Genomic DNA, 15,449 nt, shown 5'->3' with positions numbered 1-15,449 from the left:
CATGAACACCTGAAGCGTCGAGTCACAGACACTGCTTCCAATCTGAAGTCATTAAGTGTGTTGACCCTAGCAACACATCGAGACCTCAGATTTAAATCACTTGGGTTCCGCAGTTCCTCCAAGGGCAATGAGGTCATCAGTAGACTGCGGTCCGAATGTGCATCTGTAATCGGACGCACAAATGAGCCCCAGCCTGGACTGTCTTCACAACAGCTGTCTGCATCCACATCAGGCATGTTATTCAGCATTATTTGTTTGTTGTTGTTTGGACATCATGTACTTAAATGCCAATTTGTTGTTTTTAGATAAACTTTGGCACCATCTTGATGTTGAAATAAGCAGACAAACCAAAAGTGCCACTGCTGATGCCATCCAGGAGGTGCAGAATTACCTGGCAGAGGGCAATATTGCCAGGTCTCAGGATCCTATGATATACTGGCAGAACCAAAAGTCTATTTATCCAAATCTCTTCCGGCTGTCCTTACAATATCTTTGCACTCCAGCCTCATCTGTCCCGTGTGAGCGAGTGTTTTCTACAGTTAGAGAAGTTGTTTCAAAACAGCGTAACAAACTAAAATTCAAATTGTTGGAAAAACTTCTTTTTTTAAATAAAAATTTGTGAAAAATAAACAGTCCACAAGCATCCTCATTCCAAACACATTCACTTAGATTTTCACATTATGTTACATGTTACATATTTATTGACTGTATCTAAGAATATCAAATATTTTTTTAATGAACTGATTATATGAAATAATATAATACACAATAAAATACAATGACTTAAAACATATTTTGTATAGACTAGGTCATCAAATCAGTCCACCAACTAGGTTGCCTGTAGGGAATTTTAAGGTCCAGTAGGTGTCAATATTCAGTGACACAGTATCGACACAGTATCAATACAGTTTCCTTATGGGTCACAACGCTTCATGACGCCTCATCTACCCATCACTAATAAACATACAGGTACATGGCTCAGGGCAAATCATAGTCAGGTCAAAACAAGCAGGGTTGACAGACAATGAAAGCAAAATATACACAATAGCAAAGTGAACAATGAGGAAGTCTCCTGGTGTCTCAGCCATCTTGGGCCTCTTTAAGCAGGTGGAGAGAGATGAAATCACGGAATGGATCAGCAGCTGGGTCCAGTAGCGGCAAGTATGAAGTCATGGGATGGAGTCTGGAATGAGAATGCACAAAAAACACAACCACGCAAAACACAAGGCATAACACCCCCTCCTGGAAAGAAGCAACCATAGTAGTAACACATAAAGAGGGTAAAGACCCTACTGAATGTCAGTCCTATAAGCCTATATCACTACTGAATACAGATTTGCGTATCCTAACAGCAATCTTAGCTAGACGTATCAGTAAGATTATTACTCAAATTATCTATCCTGATCAGACTGGTTTTATTACCGGAAGATTTTATGGAGATAACGTAAGAAGATTACTTAATATAATGTCCTATCAAATAGATAAAGAAAAAGAAGCAATGATTATTGTGGGAAAGGTTTGTTATAATTCTCTAATCCCACCGTAGGGCTGTTTCCATTTACTCATAGGTGGACATCAAACTGGGAAGGCCTATTAGAGCCCAGGAAATACGCGGCAGTCAGTGTGAACTTAATTGTGCTTTACTGAACGACAGCAGATCATCCATAGCCCTCATGCTTCTTCAATGCAGTCTTATATACTCTTAAGTTGACTCATAGAACCGACAACAAAGCATGCATCCGAATGTAACTCGATGTTAGGCTTATAAAAGGCTGATATGAGATGGTAGAATGACTTGAAATGATATGAAACTGATATGTGGTATGAGGTCATGCACGCATATCAGTGTAAATAAAGTCCTTCAGCTCTCTACTTGTGCGGCGCTTGCTCTCCCCCTCTTGCTCTCTCGCTCCGTCTGCGCAGCATGCTCGCTTTCTGCCGCGATCCGCGTGAGTTTGGTCCGGCGACGAATTCGGTCCGGGCGGAAACTAGAGGCAAATCCTCAGCCTTCATAACAGCCGCCCCTAAATCGCTCCCACGATTTACAACACTGGAAAGGCTGACTTGGTTGGAGGATGTATCCTGCGGCATGTCGTTGTCTCTACCAGCTACTGCAGGAAGGACGATGAGTCTGGCTACAGGTCTAGTATAGACCTTACTGTGGATGAGAACATCCACAGACCTCACTTGACCATCTCTACTGGGGTGCACCTTCACTACCTTGCCAATAGGCCATTGCGCTCTCGCCTGCTGAGGGTCCACCACCAGAACCACGGCTCCTACTGGTATCCCTGGAGAGGACTTAAACCACTTGACTCTAGCTTGCAGGCTGGGAAGGTAATGCCGAATGAAAGCTGACCAAAACTGATCAGCGAGAACTTGTGCATGTCTCCATTTCCGCTGATTAAATTTAACTGATTGTGGATAGATCACCTGGGGGAGGGCACTATCAAGCCGCCCCATCAGCAGAAGATTGGGAGTCACTGGGTCTGTTTCAGCTATGTCAGACGATACGTAACCTAAGGGTCTGGAATTCAAAATGTTCTCAACCTCGAGAAGGACCGTTTGCAAGATCTCTTCTTGAACTGGTTGCGCTCCTCAGTCTTGTAAAGCGCCTCTTTGATAGATCGAATCTCTCGCTCCCACACACCTCCAAAGTGAGGAGCCGCTGGAGGGTTGAAATTAAAGGCAATCTGCTGCTTAGCCAACAGACACTGCAATTCTGGTGACATGGCTTTGAAGGCTACTTCAGTCTCCTTCTCACCTCCTTTGAAGTTGGTGCCTTGGTCAGACCATAATTCCTTGGGAATTCCTCGGCGTGCTATGAACCTTCTGAGGGACATTAGAAATGAATCAGTACTCAGGCTGTGGAGTATCTCAATGTGTATGGCCTTGGTGGTCAAGCACTTAAAGAGAATCCCCCATCGTTTCTCCAAACGTCTACCCACCTTCACCACAAAGGGTCCGAAACAATCTGTCCCAGTGGAGTAGAACACTGGCTTAAACAAACGTAGTCGAGACTCCGGGATGTCTGCCATTTTGGGGACTTCTGGTTTAGCTCTCCATCTTTGGCACTCGACACAGGCTCGCTGGTGTCGACGGATGGCCTCTCGGCTTCGAAGAATCCAGAATCGTCGCCTCATCTCTGCGTACACTCTCTCAGCCCCAGGATGGTGAAGGCTCTGATCATATTTCTGAATAAGTAGCTTTACGGCGGGATGAACTGAATCCAAGACAATGGGGTGCACAATGGCTGCATCTAGCTCTTTGGCTCTTCTCAGTCGCCCACCTACTCGAATCAAGTCGCTGCCTACGTCCAAGCTGGGCGCTAGGGTGAGCAAGCGACTACTGCATAGCAAAGGTTTACCAGCCTTCAATCTGGTCAGGTCTTCGCCAAAACATTCTTGTTGCGTTCGCTGCAGGATAAACATCTCCGCTCTTGTATAATCTTCTGCAGTAGGAACATCTCCAGAACTGGAAACCCCATGTTGCTTCTGCACCACTGACTCTATGAGTTCCTCCCAAGACTCGAACTGCTGATAACTCAACTCTGTAGAGGAAATCGCACCACAGAACACCGAAGCTCTGATGAGTCAGGCTCATGTGACGTATCTGGGGCTGCTGGCCAGCTCTCTGCACTTCAGAGGAGGAACAGGGGCCCATGAGTCCACCTACTGGGTTTACTCAGTTCTATTAGTGTCTTCCCTCTAGTGATATCATCGGCCGGATTCAGCTCTGAGTCTACATAGCGCCAATCTGAGGCATTGTGATTTCATGTATTTCGGCTATCCTGGTACCGACGAACACCTTAAACCTGCATGACTCCGATTTGATCCATGCTAGTACAGTAGTTGAATCTGACCAGCAGACACGGCCATGTATCTGTAAGGTCAGTTCCTTCTGTAACAACTGAGCTAGCTGAGCTCCACTTACAGCTGCGCAAAGCTCCAATCGCGGTATGGACAGTGTTCTTTTAGGTGCTACCCTGGACCGTGCCATCACAAATGAGAGGTGTGTGGTACCTGATGATTCGACTGTACGGAGGTAAGCTACTGCTCCGTATGCGGTCTCTGACGCATCGCAGAAGATGTGGAGCTCTCTAGTAACTTCTGCCTGGTTGACACTCCGTGGCACATAGGATCTTGGCAAGTGAATCTTGGGTAAAAGTGATAGCTCTTCTTCCCATCGGGTCCAACTTTGCAGCAAGTCACCTGGGAGAAGGGGGTCATCCCACCCACGACGTTTCCCCCACAGACGTTGGACTATTACCTTGGCACGGGTCACAAAGGGAATGATGTACCCTAGAGGGTCGTACTGACTTGATAGGACTTTATAAATAACTCTCATGGTGGCTGGACCATGACTCATCACCCGACTCTTGTATGTCAACATGTCTAAGGGGCAGTTCCAACTGAGCCCTAGGGCTCCCTCTCCTGATTCAGTCTTCTCATGAGCCAGCCACTGTTCACTGCTGCCTGACCTAGCTTCAATTGGAAGGTGACTGGTGACTGACTGCACGTTGCTCGACCACTGCCTTAACTCAAAACCTCCTCTTGTGAGTAATGCTCTCAGCTTGTCAATCAGCTTCCTGGCCTCTTCAGCTGAGGGCAGGCTCTGTAGACAATTATCAACGTAGAAATTGCGCTCTACTGAGAGTCTCACATCTTCACCCGGTTGACTATTCTCCCTTACATGTCGTTGCAGGGCATAGATTGCACAGCATGGACTGCATGTTGTTCCAAAAGGTAAGACTCTCCACTCATAAACATCAGGTGGATCTTCTCGTCTCAAGTCCCGCCATATAAACCTCAAGAGTGGACTGTCCTCTGACAGAAGTCTAACTTGGTGGAACATGGCTCGCACGTCTCCACTAATGGCTACCGCATGCTCTCTAAAACGCAGTAGAACTCCAAGGAGTGATGAGCCTAAGCTTGGCCCCGGAAGGAGGGCATCATTCAGGCTAATTCCACCTGACTGAAAGGAGCAATCGAATACGATCTGATTCTTAGCATTGTGCGAGACCATATGGTGTGGAATAAACCACGATTCTCTTTCATTGGGAGGCCTCTCTTTGAGCTTCATCACTGACCCTGATAGAAGTAATTTCTGGATTTCAGCATGGTAGGCCGCTGCACTCTGAGGGTCTTTAGCAAGCTTCCTCTCCAAGCTCCTGAGCCTAGGTAACACAGCAGCTTCTGAGGAACAGAGCAGGGGAATATCTCGCTTACGTAACAGAGGCGTTGCATAATGATACATACCCTCTACTTCAATGTGAACTGTCTTTGTTTCTAGCATTTCTATGGCGTCGTGGTCTTGTCTTGAACGGGTGCAGTCCTGTTCCCTACGGAACAGAACAGTGTCAACTCGCCATAACTTCTCTACACACTGGAATAGCTCTGCAGTATCCTGTACCACTGAAGTGTGTAAACACTGCTGCGGAGATAACCCTCGTTCCACCAGCCTAGTAGGTCCCTGAAGCGTCCATCCCAGTCTGGTGTGGATGGCTGCAGGTCCACCTGGAGGACCTAACTTCACTGGCTCGATGGGGGTTATAAGGTGAGGGTGGTCAGCACCAACTAGAAGAAGGGGTTTGGCTCTCTCGAATGGCTGGAGTGGAAGACCTGATAAGTGGCGGTACTGGGACTGTCATTTGGATACTGGATAGGCATGATCTACTAGGGCCAACCGAGAAGCTGTGAAAGCTTGTGACACCTGGTAGCGTCTCCAGGGCTGTGAGAAGGGAGAGATTTGGAAAGACACTGAAGACCCATTTAGCATTTGAATGTCATGTCGTATGGTCCTCAAAGTAAGGCTCTCAGGGGTTCCCTTTAACCCAAGTCTTCTTGTGGCTTCTGGTAGGAGTATAGTGCGCTCAGATCCATCATCTAGAACGGCAAATGTATCTAGGGTGCACTCTCCACAATGAAGCAGGACACGCACTACCTTAAGCAGTACACGATTATTGCTGACAGGCTTATTCAAATAGAGCAGCTGGGTGGATGTGTTCTCTAAGTGGGACTCGGCCTTCAGCTGATCCCTTTGGGGCTGGTCATTCACTGCGTGAAGGATCCTTAAGTGTCTCCTCTTACAGAGGGAACAAGGTTTCTGTAGGTCAGACTGGGCAGCTTGGTGGAACCGACCGCAGCGCCAGCATCGTCGGTTCTGGCGGATCCAGTTAGCTACCTGGTCCTTAGTCAGGGTTTGGAAGGCTGGGCACTGGCTGAAGGGGTGCTCGGTGCTCTGGCAGTAGAAACAATGTGACTTAGGTCGGCTCTTAGGTGGAGCTCCAGCATTAGTGCTGGTTTGACTCCTTTCATTTTCTACCCCAATTAGAACGGTGGCAGTAGTGTGCTTGTGACGCTGAATGCCCTGTAAGACGGGCTTGGCTCGCTTCTCCCTCCTAGTGTGCTCACTCTCATATTCCTGACACCAGGCTTCATGCTTTAACCATCCAGCTAAACCTTCCAATGTATATGCGGTGTTTGGGTGATGCAGCAGATGGCGGCGAAAATCTGCCCAACGATTTGGGGGAAGCTTATTGAGAAGTCTAGCCACGTGAGACCTGCATTGTAGCTCTACACTACCTTCTGGTCCCAGAGTCCGCAGCATACCAACTAATGACTGGACCTGGAGTGAAAATTTCTCAAAGGCCGAAGGATGGCCATCTTGTACATCGGGTAGGTCCATTATGTGAGCTATCCTCTGGAGGGCAATTTGGTGAGGCTGACCAAACCTCTCGTGGAGGGCTAAGATGGTATCAGTGTAGGGGGTAGACGAATGGAGGTAGGAGTCAGCTATCAGGCAGGCTTCTTCTATCTTAAGATGGTCTACTAACACCTGATACTTGAACAGCTCTGTACTATCTGGAGGTAGGAGGTTGTCTAGTGCCATCTTGAGGCGAGCAAACTCACTGGGGTCTTTATTACGAAAGTAGGGAATGGTAGGTTGGGGTCCTCTATAGTACCGCTCCACTCCTGAGGGGTTGTGGACTGGCCATGCAGTATGACCAAGAGTATGGGCGGTAGGTTCAGAGCTTAACTGGGGGGCCTCAGAACCAGGGTAGCGCAATACAGGGCTAACAGCATTGGGGTCAGAGGACGCCATTTTCTCTACTTGTCTTGGGTGGCTATCACTGTTAACTACCTTTGGTGTTGAAGTAGCTGGGTTAACTCCCTTGTGAGAAGGAGCAGGGGGTTCATAAGCACTAGCAGAGGTTTCAACCTCTGAGGAGATCCATGGAGGAGGAGCAGGCCACTCCTCCTCTTCTGTCCAAGATGACTTGACTGATTGCTGCTGACGGACAGGTTCTGAATCGAAGGGAGAGCCTGAACGTGTAAGATGACATGCTTTCTCCATTAGTATGACTAAATCCTCCTTGGTCGCCTGGAGACGGGCTATATCAGCTCGTACTGCACACTGGGTTTCATGTAGCTTTACATTTTCTCTATGAATTTCATCCATCTGTGCTTGGTAGATCGTTTGAAAGGGTTCTCTACCAACTAGGAACTGGGAATTGGAGCCTAGAACACTGTCCGCTTGGTGTATGGACTGCTCAGGGGAGAGGTGCCACTCATCAATGATAGTGTTCCATCTCTGTTGTGAGGGGCATGAGACATGGTTCAGTTCTGTAACTGCTAGGGGGCTTGCGTCAGCTCCCGTTAATAACTGATCTGGTGTTTCATTAAAGCCTGCCATGGCTACTTCATAATCTTGCAAGTAAGCTGGACGGCGCTTAGGGCGGACAGACTGCATGACTGTTTACACTGACTGGCGTCAACGATACCAGCAAATGCCCATCCGGCTCGAAGGACCAGAAAATGTGGGAAAGGTTTGTTATAATTCTCTAATCCCACCGTAGGGCTGTTTCCATTTACTCATAGGTGGACATCAAACTGGGAAGGCCTATTAGAGCCCAGGAAATACGCGGCAGTCAGTGTGAACTTAATTGTGTTTTACTGAACGACAGCAGATCATCCATAGCCCTCATGCTTCTTCAATGCAGTCTTATATACTCTTAAGTTGACTCATAGAACCGACAGCAAAGCATGCATCCGAATGTAACTCGATGTTAGGCTTATAAAAGGCTGATATGAGATGGTACGATGACTTGAAATGATATGAAACTGATATGTGGTATGAGGTCATGCACGCATATCAGTGTAAATAAGGTCCTTCAGCTCTCTACTTGTGCGGCGCTTGCTCTCCCCCTCTTGCTCTCTCGCTCCGTCTGCTCAGCATGCTCGCTTTCTGCCACGATCCGCGTGAGTTTGGTCCGGCGGCGAATTCGGTCCGGGCGGAAACTAGAGGCAAATCCTCAGCCTTCATAACAATTATATCATTGGATGCTGAAAAGGCTTTTGATCATGTATCATGGTAGCATCTGTTTCAAACATTAAAACGGTTTAAATTCAGCCCTAATTTCATAAATTGTATAAAGACACTCTATTCAGATCAACAGGCTGCCGTCAGAGTTAATGGTTGTAGATCGGAGAAATTTACATTAGAACGTGAATGTAGACAGGGCTGTTCACTCTCGCCCCTTCTTTCTTTTCTGCACTTATTTCTCAGTATGAATACTATTCAGGATATAAAATGAATGTGAAAAAAACAGAAGCTATGAATATTAATGGCAAAATACCACAAAATGTACAACTCCAGAGTGGATTCAAGTGGCCAAAAGATGGTATTAAATATCTTGGTATACACATCCCTAAATCTGTACAAAGTCTTTATGATGCTAATTATAAGAAAATAATTTGGGGTATTAGTAAAGATTTGGACCGATGGTCTACACTCCCTCTTTCTCTGCTAGGTCGTATTGAAAGCATACGCATGAATGTTTTGCCCAGGTTGCTTTATTTATTTCAGATGTTACCCATTGAAGTTCCAAAGTCTACTTTTAATAATTTGGATTAATTGATTTCTCAGTTTATATGGCAAAGAAAACGTACGAGAATTAGACTTAAGCCATTGCAGCTAACCAAATCAGATGGAGGGCTTAAATTGCCTAACTTAAAATATTATTTTTGGGCTGCACAGATGAAGCTCTTACTAACATGGATTCAGAGTAATATATGTACAAGTTGGCTTAATATTGAAAAAAGTATATGTCATATATTCATTGACATATACATTCAATGTATCAAATTGGCCTTCAACATTCACTTACAGTATGTGTAGTAGATGATGCCTACCAAGTTTCAGTTTGATTGCATGCACAGATGCTGAGAAACAGTTAATTGGTAATTGCCCCGCCCCCTAATGACATATGCCCACCAAAATTGAATGGCATCCACAAAATCTTGTCTTGAATAAGAATATGAAGCTTCAATGTTTTTGGCTAAAGAATTCTTGAATTATAAGAATTATAGAGTCTTAAGTGAATTTTGAGTTTTGTCACAAGGGCTAATTAGCATATGGCAGCCATAATGTTTGCAAATACCAAGATTTTTTTGATAATTACTGATAAACAAACTCTTCTGAGTTTTCTGATACCAGAAAATTGAGGATTGAGTGAAAATTGTAGGACTAGTTCACAAAAGTAGGTTTTGCATATTATGCAAATTAGCAAAAAATCTAAGTGGGCAGAGCTAAATGGTACCAGTAGCAAAGTTGTTTGGGTTGACCCAAGGAATGACACACAAAAAGAATTTTGTCTGTGAACATCTCGGTTTAGGAGTTATGAAGCATGTTTTGGTGCTCTATAACACCCCCCTTTGACAATTCTAATAGGGTTCTATGCACTGCGTGCTTAAACCCTAATAATAACAAAAATCTTGACAATTCCAACAGGGTACAATGCACTACATGCTCAAACCCTAATAAGAATAAAAAGAACTATAGCCGCAAGTGGCGATGAGCGGGTTCAAGCACGTACAAGCAGTACCAGCCCTTCAGCAGTTTAGCCCATCAGGCGTAAAAAGGCCTCAAGCTCTTTGGATCTTATTCAATGGCTGAGTAAACAGAACCGAAATGATGTCAATTCATCAAAAGGGCTTCAGTTGCCATAAACAATGAGCAGAAGTCTTTACCCACATTATAAGTTTCCATTCATATGTACTGAGCTACACTGGTTTGTAGAAGAGGTTCCATCCAAGAGGTTTTCAACATAGATGTCAGAACTACATGAGTAATGGCAGCATTACTCACATAGTACCACTTGCACAGTGGATTGGTTCAGTATTTAACCCATTGACTTGATGTAGGCCATAGTGAGGCGTAATGCAGTCATAATGGGCCCTTTAGATGTAGAGCAGCTCAGTGAAACTGGGTCAGAATCAGTCAAAAGGCCTCAATATGATATCAGTATTGATCAAGGACTAAAACCATAGACATTCAGCAGGTTTTGGTCAGAACGACCTTTTGACCTTTGTATAATAGGCCTTTGTATAGTGAAATCTTTGAACAAATAAGGCAAAATACCAGACAAGCCGTACGATTTTTGACATGACATGCAATTAGAAAGTTGTTCAGGTGAGTGAACTGAGTCATAGAACACCAATTGTTTGTTGATCAACCTTGTAATAATATTGTAATAGCAATTTAATTGATTTTGAAGTGTTTTTGAGTGCTAAAGTGCCAAAGTGAAGTGCTAAAAGCCTATCTGGACAAAAAGTTGCAAACACCCTTCCAGTCTCAGTGTGCAATGATGCTTAAAGTTTGGAGGTGATCTGGCCAATGGTCTTTGAGTTACAGTAAATCAAGTTAGAAATGCCATGACCACAGTAATTTTATGCAATTTTATGACTGATCCACATGACCATGAGTCGAAAAGTCAAAATTTTTTTGAAAGTTATTTACTTAGAGAGGCCCCAGAATCATTCTAGACCAATTTTGAAAAGTTTGGATCAAAATTCAGAGACTGGTTTGAAAAGCATGCTTTTCAAACAGTTAATGATTACTAAAAACGGTGAAGTATTTTAACAAACATATATTGGGAAAATTGTTTGGCATGATGTACTACAGTGGACTCATATGGAATTTCCACCAACCTTCTAAGAATATAGTAATAACATGTAATAATAGGTTTATTTTATGAATAGCGTCACCCAGTGGTCAAATCTTTTGAAACTTGACTGGTTGTTAGGAAATGGATACATGTAGACACCATTCAAGTTTGATGATGATTGGTCAAATGTTCTGTCAAAACCCTGCTTAATTCTGATTGGCTGATGGCGAGCACAAATTTCAATGTATCAAATTGTCCTTAAAGTATCACATATAGTATGGGGAATAGATGCTGCATGCAAAGTTTGAGCTTGATAGCATGTACGGATGCTGAGAAACAGCTATATAGCATTAACCCCGCCCCCTAATCACATATGCGCATAAAAATTAAAGTCATCCCTCAGAATCTTGTGCCGAATGTGTATATCAAGTTTGAAATTTTTTGGCTGAACGATCCTTGAGTTACAGATTTTTCAATTAATTCTGAATTAATTTGAATTTATTCAGATGTGTTCATTTGCATATGGCAGCCATGTTGTATGGAGAACTCAAAATTTTTTGATGATTTTTGATGATTAGGCTCTTCTGAATTTTTTGAGACCAAATACATGAGGATCGGGCGAAAATTGGCGGACTAGTTCACAAAAGTAGGTTTTGCATATTTTGCAAAATCTAAGTGGGCGGAGCTAAACGGTCTAAATACAAAAGTGGTTAGTTTGGACCCAAGGAACCTAGAAAAAAATGTGCCATGTCTGGCAAAAATCTGGTTTAGGAGATATAGGCCCAAACGCGTTGACCTTCGCTATAGCGCCTCCTTGTGGCCGACTGGGCTGATTTCTTGCGCCTGAGTAGCGGGAGGGACTACTACCAATTGACCAAGTTTCAAGTCTGTAGGACTTACGGTTTTGGCTGTGCGTTCCGTTTCAGGGCAGAAAAAGAATAATAAGAAAAATCTTGACAAAAACAATAGGGTTCTTGCACTGCATGCTTGAACCCTAATAAGAAGAAGAAAAATCCGAGCAATAACAATAGGGTTCTACGCACTGCGTGCTTGAAACCTAATAATAAGAAAAATCTTGACAAAAACAATAGGGTTCTTGCACTGCGTGCTTGAACCCTAAAAATCTTGACAAAAACAATAGGGTTCTTGCACTCCATCCCCTGACTGCGCCTAGAAATTCTATCCATAAAAATAATTAATAGAATCGGTGACAAAGGGCAGCCCTGACGGAGTCCAACTCTCACTGGAAACGAGTTTGACTTACTGCCGGCTATGTGAACCAAACTCCAGCTTTGTTTGTACAGGGCCTGAATGGCTCGAAGCAAAGAGCCATGTACCCCGTACTCCCAAAGCACCTCCCAGAGAATACCCCGGGGAACACAGTCAAATGCCTTCTCCAGATCCACAAAGCACATGTGGACTGGTTGGGCAAACTCCCATGAACCCTCCAGAATCCTGGAGAGGGTGAAGAGTTGGTCCAGTGTTCCACGACCAGGGCGGAACCCGCACTGCTCCTCCTGGATCCGAGGTTCAACTATAAGCTGGACTCTCTTCTCCAGTACCCCTGCATAGACCTTACCAGGGAGGCTGAGGAGTGTGATTCCCCTGTAGTTGGAACACACTCTCCGGTCCCCTTTTTTAAAAAGAGGCACCACCACCCGAGTCTGCCAATCCAGTGGCACGCAATGATGTCCACGCAATGTTGAAAAGGTGTGTCAGCCAAGACAGCCCCACAACATCCAGAGCCTTGAGGAACTCAGGGCGGATCTCATCCACCCCTGGAGCCTTGCCACCAAGGAGCTTCTTAACTACCTTAGCGACTTCGGCCTCAGTAATGGAGCCTGTTCCCATGTCCCCAGACTCAGCCTCCTCACTGGAGAACATGTCGGTGGGATTGAGAAGGTCCTCAAAGTATTCCTTCCACCACCCAATGATGTCTTCAGTCGAAGTCAGCAGCGCACCATCTCCACTATATACAGTGCTAGTGGCACACTGCTTTCCCCTTCTGAGTCACCTGACGGTTTGCCAGAATCTTTTGGGAGCTGACTTAAACTCACTTTCCAAGGCCTCACCAAACTCCTCCCACACACAGGTTTTTGCCTTGGTGACGACTGAAGCCGCAGATCGCTTGGCCTGTCGATACCTGTCAGCTGCCTCTGGTGTCCCACAGGCCAACCATGCCCGGTAGGACTCCTTCTTCAGCTTGACGGCATCTCTCACCTGAAATATCCATCAAACAATTTAGACAGGAAAAATTCTCTCACAGTCCTCCTGCCGCAAGCGACCCCCAATGGAACTCCAGTTCAATGTAAAAAGAAAGAAATTCAACATGTATGAAATTGACTTAAGCAAATACATATGGAACCCCCCCAAAAAACAAAATAAAATAATGTCCGTTAGCGGGCTAGTCAACCCATTGGACCCAGTAACGAACCTAAAAACCCCTTGTCCCTAACTCGAGAAAAGAAAAGAAAACGCATGAGGTCCCAATGTACCTACTCAATATCAATGCATATACTAAGCAAAGACATATAAACACATATCAATGTGTCAGACTGTAACTCTTCCACATATCGACTCCCCAAGTCGTGTTGATGGCGTTGGGTGTAGACCTTCTTGTTCAAAGTCCCTCAATCCATTTTTCTCATTGTCCGTACATGGAAGTGTGCACCCCTTCATGCATCTCGATTTCCAAGCACTCAATCTCCCCCCTTTCTTTCTAAAAGGAAAGAAAACACCAGCAGGTATCTTTGGCAAAAACAACAGACACAAATTAAAACATCATATGCAAATCAATATTCCATAAGAAAATGTGAGATACACTGTTTTAATAATAACTAATAACTAAAAATGAATAAAAAATATATAATATGGTCCACCAGTTCACTTTCTACCACTTCATCCTCGTCTTCGTCTGTGTCAGTCCTTCGCAGTAGTGGCAGCTGACCTGATTCTCCAGGCATCACTATTCCAACCCATCGCAATATCATTGCTTTCACAAAGGTCAACAGCAATGTACAACAACAAAATCTGAACTATGTGTATGTGTAACTAGGTGTACTGATCCTAATTTAGCCTGCAACCAAGCATTAGCAGACCATCCAGCACCCTCTGATGCCCCAAACGCATCTCTTATAGTCTTTAGCACATCTATGACATTGGTCATATTATCAGAACCATCAGGAATCAAAGTATAACAAGCATCCCCAGTCAAATTCAGACACTGACAAAGTCATTATTATGTTATGTGCTGATTGTTGCTGATATAACAACCATGATAATGCATAAGCTTGACATATAGCTAATAATGGTTCTGGCACTGTCTCTAAAATGGAATGCCATGTATCTGGTGTTGGCACTTTTACCACACATGGACAATTCAACCTACTAGCTGATCTTACAGCATAAGTTAACTGCTGAAACCATAGGTTCCTACTAGCCACTGGATCTGGAATTTGTAACACTGAAGAATCAAAACCATATGCCTTCCATTTAGTTTCTCTCTTGATTAGTACACGATAATGGTCAGTCATGTCATCAGGTGTCCAGTCTAAGTCTAAAACCTGCTCTTCCCCATCTAAATCAGTCCTCTGAATCGTCACAGCTGGATCTACATCAATCTCGTCCGCTGTCTGTTCTCAAAACTCCATGGTCTCATTAGTACTATCCTTTCTAGATTCTATTTTTACCATAGACTTCTGGGTATTATTCACTCCGCTTGTAGATGATGTTATTGTCATTGTACTATTAGTAAATAGTGCTCTTGTCCCAATCTTATTTGTAATATTTTAAATAATAAATTTAAACTCTAGCTCAAAATACATACATGTATATTCTCCTTGGTCTTCCCATGTAGCATTACGCAGTAGAACTGAACAATCTCCCTGAACTCTGAACCATCTTATATCATTGTACAAAATGTATTTTCTCTGGTCTTCCCAAATCCTGCTAGGATATCCTCTCCTCGGCTATTTTCCCACTTTGGAGGATTGTTACTCCCCGAGTTAAATCTGCTGCATTTACAAGGAAGAAGAAACGATTTGCCTAACTTTACTCTAATTACTGTCTTCTCCTGAGATGATGTCGTTGACACCATCTGAGATGCCAGTGTAGTCACTTGTGACCCTTTCATACCTAAAGTAGCCTTCAACACTAAAAAAGTAGAATTCTCAAAAGTCACATCCGTCCTAGTCTTCGTAACATTTTGGTCTAACCTTTTTCCGGACTGGTCTTGGACTTCCTCGCCTGTCTGAGTCTCTGGATTCTCCTGTTGTAGAATCACAGACCTCAGCACCCTCTGGTGCTTCACACTTTCTTGGAATACACTCTTCCGTTTCAGGAATGTACTGGAAGTCAATATTTTCAAATCCTCTTTCTTGTTCTGGCATCATCAGAAATATGCATAAAGTCATCACCATTGTTCCCATGGACAATATCCTCTTCTTCTTCTGCATGGTCATCCCCACTTTCTCCTGGCTCCTTCGAGCCTGCCGCATCTTGG

Source organism: Pygocentrus nattereri, chromosome 6 (genome assembly GCF_015220715.1).
Source record: "Pygocentrus nattereri isolate fPygNat1 chromosome 6, fPygNat1.pri, whole genome shotgun sequence".
In the NCBI taxonomy this organism is placed as follows: Eukaryota; Metazoa; Chordata; class Actinopteri; order Characiformes; family Serrasalmidae; genus Pygocentrus; species Pygocentrus nattereri.
Note: the sequence above shows the minus strand (reverse complement) of the source record.